A 5,444-nucleotide genomic window follows, 5' to 3' on the forward strand; every position below is an offset into this window, starting at 1 on the left:
TGCAGTTTTATATAAAAAAATAATCTCATCCAAGGAAACATCCCTTTGAGAACTTAATAATTAATTCTGAGGGAGACAAACTTGCGTGGAGTCAGAGAAGAGGCAGCGTAAATATTGACATAGACAAACGGCGTGTGATCTGGCCAGCTGCCTGAAATTCTTTCTCAAGGTGAGCGTTGAAGTGTCAGGCGGAGAAAACTAAACAGGGCTGAGCCCACCAAGAAGATGGCTCTGTGGGGAAAAGTAACATGATTTATCATAGGAAAGGAATCCTGATGAGGGAAGAGAGAAGAAAACTTTGAAAATCGTAGTGTCAAGGAATGTCCCACTCATTAGAGGAGATGTAGACAAGTAGGCTGGACGGAGAGCGGATGGTCTGTGCAGGTTTTCTCCCTTGTTCTCAATTTCTGAAATGTGCAATTCTAAATACGCATGCATTTTTAAGAACAAAAAACTTAAGTCAAATTCAATTCCGTTTGTACAGGGTTGAAATGATTGTATGAAGAAGAATGGGATGGTCATGGACCTTCTAACTTGGAAGCTCTTGGAAACACGTCATGTTACTCACTCATAGCACTCGGGCTTGCACTGACCGGACCGGCGGAGCTCACTCACTCACTGGGACCCACGGTGAGCCAGCCCCAGGGCGCCGTCTCTCATGGGTGAGTTCGGCGTCTGCAGAGAGGGTCTGGGAAGCATGGCTGAGGCTCTGGAAGAGCTTTTCAACAGGATTTCATGATAAGGAAGATAGAAAGGGATGATTTAAAATTCACAGCATCTACCTGAAATTCTAAGAACTCTTCTCATTTTCCAAAATGTTTTTCATTTTTGTGACTCAGAGAAAACATTAAAAAAAAAAATGAACATCTATGCTCAGAGAAGGATTTTCCCCCATTTATACTCTTTGACTAACTCATCACAGATACAGCAAAGGCCCTCTGAGGTTTCTAGAGATTTTTAATTGCCTGTGTCACAATTGAAAAAATATTTCTTCTTGGGATTTTTACTGAAGATATTTTATGTGAAGGGTTTTATCTCATTCTTAGAAAGCTCATTGCATTTTTTTTTTTAGTTGAGTTACAGAAGTTTTTAGACATAGCCAGTGTTTCTTATGTCAAAGTGGCTAGTTTTTCTCATATTTTCTATTACTTCTTGTCAATAATTTGCATGAAATTTTTTCACGGAGGCCGTTTTTAACAGAAGAGACTATTTCTCTATTTCCTTGTCGTGAAATTGGCTGTTGCTTTACTGGCTAATCTAGGAAGACAACAGTGGGTGACATGGAACACACTGGTAACAGATCTCTCAACATAGGAGCCTGAGAGGCCGAATTATCTAATTGCCCCCAGAAGAGTCCTTAAAACCTCTCCCAGCCATTGCTGTCATCAAGGTCTGACATTATCAAATGGACAAAATAACAATTCCGTCACCCTATGATTGTTAAGGGAATGAAGAAGTCATGGCGTGTGACATACATGACACAGTAAACACTCGGTACACGGGATCTGTTACGACTGGTTAATGGCATTAATACCGGCGACAAACCCATGTAAAATGTCACTGCAGGGCAACACGGGGACCTCTTTTCCCAGCCAACCTAAACCCTAGGAAACATGACACAACACAACACAACAGAAAGCTAAATAAAATTATAGCTGAAACATTTGAAGATATATTAATTCTGACAGACTACAGGCAGGATTTAGGAAAGTAATTTGCCCATAGTCCGGCAATTCTCTCATTGCAGCACACCCTCTCCTTCCTGATTCTCCAAAAGCATTTTTTTCTATCACTGGCCATAGGCTGGGGCTTCATTCACTCTATCCTTTCTACCTATTCTGTATTATTATTTAAATTCTTCAAGATGCTCCCCTGTTCTCCGTCCCCGCACTCAAATCCTGTAACAAACTCTAAGAGGTACTTTCTGAGTCCTACGGTATCATCATTCCTCACATTTGCTCTGGCCTTACTGAATTTAAATACCGACACTTTTCTAAGGCCATGTTTCATCTTGCCGGTGTGCTGTGGTTTCAACGTATTTAATTCTGTTCCTCCATAAATAGCATGGGCCATGAAATTAGAGCCGTCCTGATGGATAAAGGTGTTAGGTTTGCACAAGGGGGGACGTTACCTAAATTATATGTATCAAGTATACCATAGCTAGCAGGGTGGAATGCCAGGTTAGCAATCACCTTTAAGCAAAGAAATAAAAGAAATCATCTTTAAGGAGATGGAGAGCTTCCGTGCAGCCTCGCACCCTGTGGTTCAGAGCCCCGCGGTACTGAAGTTTATCTCTTTGTAAATTTCTCTTCCTCTTCCAAAAGACGTCTCTAAGTTGTACTATCTCCCCCCCACCGTCATTTATTTTTTTTTTCTTATTCGGAACGAGCCAAATGCAACTCAGTTGCTTCTAATACACCTTGACTGGTGAGATTTTTTTGAACATAAAATAAAATGCAACCTTTGGAAGGCTATTTATCTGTCTTCAGAAAAGGTCACGGGAAGAATGCCATAGAATTTTCGAATGGTTCATCCGTCAAAAATGCAGCTCCCCATTGATTCTTCCTGAATTGTCAATTTCCAAAGAGCCGCAGGGACAAGCCTCCGTCAGGGAGAAGAAACCGTTGATAAGGAAGAGGATGAAGTGATAAATGATTTTTCTGGTTCTTTTCCTTTGGGAAAGACAGTCGACTCACCCCTAGCCTCAGGCAATAGTGTTTCTTGAACCGTATGGACAAAGAGTTTGTGGTGATAATGATAATGTGAATTCGACAATGTGGTTTAAGAAAAAAAAAAAAATGTAGTCACTGCCTAAATTAAAGACCCCTAATAAATGACCTGATGGAAAAAAGCTAGCAAAGCCCAGAAATAAATGGTCTTAACCCAAAGTGGATTATCAAATACATTGTCAAATCACTCACTGGCTAAATGAAATTTTTTTCAAAGCAAACTGGAAATACTATGGCAAAATAAACCTCCTATCCAGGTCATGAGACAATAGACCAAATAATGCTCGGTATATCTCCTAGATTCAATCATTTCTAGCATTAAAAAGAAGCATATCCAGTGTCCAAAAACAAGTGCAATGGTCATTTTGCACCGAGTATCACTGACATCTTTGTAGCCACTTATCACACGGGCAAATGTTTTGCTAAATGAGACTGTTCTTCCCCGTTTTCAGTCTCTTTTTGACCTCACCACCCAAGGGAATGTCAACGTCACTCAGTATTTGCGATTTGTCCAAGGTTGGTGGGATCTCAGTTCCAAACTGAAGCTTCGTAGTGACTAATAATGGCACAAGGGTGCCCTGTTCCACCTAAGACACCAAGCCCTGGGCAGAAGCAGTAAACATGATCCCCCTGTCAAGGGTTTGTGGTCTTACGTAATACACATCAACAGCATTTAGAACGGAGCGTGGTGAGTTCTGGTTAAGGGGAGAAACTGAGATTCTTGCAGGAAGTGTGAGGCCTAGGGTGAACCCTGGAAGCTGGCCAGGGGATATCACACACACACACACACACACACACACACACATACCACACCACACCACACCCATTCATGTGCAATACACACACACAACACACACATGCACACAGCACACACATACACACATAGACACACAACACACAAAACAGCGCACGTGTGCAACATGCATGCACATACAACATCCAGTATATGTGTGCCCCACCGAAAACTCATGATACTTATCACATGACACACACATGCATGTGCATACATGACACACACCACACAACTCATGTGCACACATGGCACAGACAGGCACGCATATACACATAAAGCAAGTGTGCACAGCACAAAACATTGAACAATATACATGTTCCATGCCACCCATACCACCTGACTCATGCATGCACACATCTGTCCACTCATGTTCATGCGCCATAGCACGCATGTATGCACACAGAGCATACAACATACATGAATGGCACACACACACACACACACACCCCACACAACACACACACACACACACAGGTGAGAGAAGGAATACTTTAATGTTTCAGACATGAAAACCTGCATGTCAGGAAAGAAGTGGAGCGACGAGATCTCTTTGGCCTGTGGCAGTTTCTAGGCTGTCTGTCCTGAATGACCGGCACTGGGGGGCTAGGCAGGCCCTGTTCATCCTCAAGAATAGAGGAAGTGACCGTCTGTGGGTTTGCTGGGCCAGATTCTTTGAGAAGAAAGAGTTTGGTAAAAGGTCGCAGGTTAATCTTGAAAGAGCAGAATAATTTTTAGAGTCTGGCTTGAACCAGTTCAATTGTTCTGTCCAGATTACAATTTGTAGCCCTAATTGGGAAGATACAGAAGTACTATGTTCCCACCTCTGCAGACTGGCTTCTAAATGATGCAGTTTTTCATCCTTCGACATTCCAATTAGATCTTTTTAAATCTTCCCGCTTTCTCTTCATCGTCCCCATCTTTTCCTTTACATGATCTGACATATTTTTAAGATTAGTAATAACTGTTTTAGGATCTTTCTGCTACTTCCATCCACTCTGTCATTTCAAGGTTTATTTTTACTGATTAATTTTTCTCCTATAATGACTCAGATTGTTCTTATTCTTTCTATGCCTGGTAAGTTTTCATTGTTGCCCGACATTGAGAACTTCACATTGTCAACTGCTGGATTCTGTTGTATTCCTTTGAAGAGCATATGCCAGCTTTGCGCAGTGGTAATACTGTAGCCAATAAGGTTTATCTGAGGCACAATTATTGCTAATTAAAGAGCATATGCCTTCATTCTGGCATACAGTTAAGTTACTGCAGTCATTTTAATCACTTGTGAGCCTTGACAGGCCAGATCAAGAACAGCCTTGGTGCTAGGACTGTTAGCCCCACAATTAAGGTGTGGCCCTTCTTTGGACTCGAATCAACACTCCATGTCTTATGCATGTGTTGCACTCTGACTGGTGGAGGACATGCTCTTACCGGCCCTGAGCAAGGTCCAGGGATGTTGAGTCTCCTGCTACCTGCATGTGGTTCCCCCCACTCAGGACTGTGTAAGTCATTTCTTGACCAGAGGTTAGAGAAGACCCACTGGAGATCTCAGCAACTCGCTTTGTGCAGCTCATCTACAAGAACTCTACCTTCATATTGTAGCCACCTTGGCCTCCTAAATACCACTCTCAAGTCTCCTCAATGCAGCCAGATCTCCAGACTTAACTTCAGTTTCCTCTCCCTGCATGGTAGGGTTAGGTCATGCCTCCAGGCTGATCTGAGGCAATTCTAGGGCTCACCTTGTTTGTTTCTCTTTTCACAGGCTGCCAGTTGTCCAATGTCCAGACGGTAATGTTTTATATTTTTTTCATATGTTTACAATGAGCATATTCTTATAGCCTAGACGCTTCATCATTTTAATGTATGTAGATTTTAGGTAAATTTCTTCCAGAAATGATAGATAGATAGATAGATAGATAGATAGA

At 42.0% G+C, this 5,444-nt stretch overlaps 1 non-coding gene across 1 annotated transcript; it reads left to right on the forward strand.

Annotated features, from left to right (window-relative positions):
- The first annotated feature begins 4,680 nt into the window (after positions 1 to 4,680).
- Positions 4,681 to 4,819, forward strand: LOC132020956 (U4 spliceosomal RNA). The gene has a single exon (XR_009405157.1). It is a non-coding gene; the product is annotated as a U4 spliceosomal RNA (small nuclear RNA).
- Positions 4,820 to 5,444: the final 625 nt, after the last annotated feature.

The sequence above is a fragment of the Mustela nigripes genome, chromosome 6 (genome assembly GCF_022355385.1).
Source record: "Mustela nigripes isolate SB6536 chromosome 6, MUSNIG.SB6536, whole genome shotgun sequence".
NCBI lineage: Eukaryota > Metazoa > Chordata > Mammalia > Carnivora > Mustelidae > Mustela > Mustela nigripes.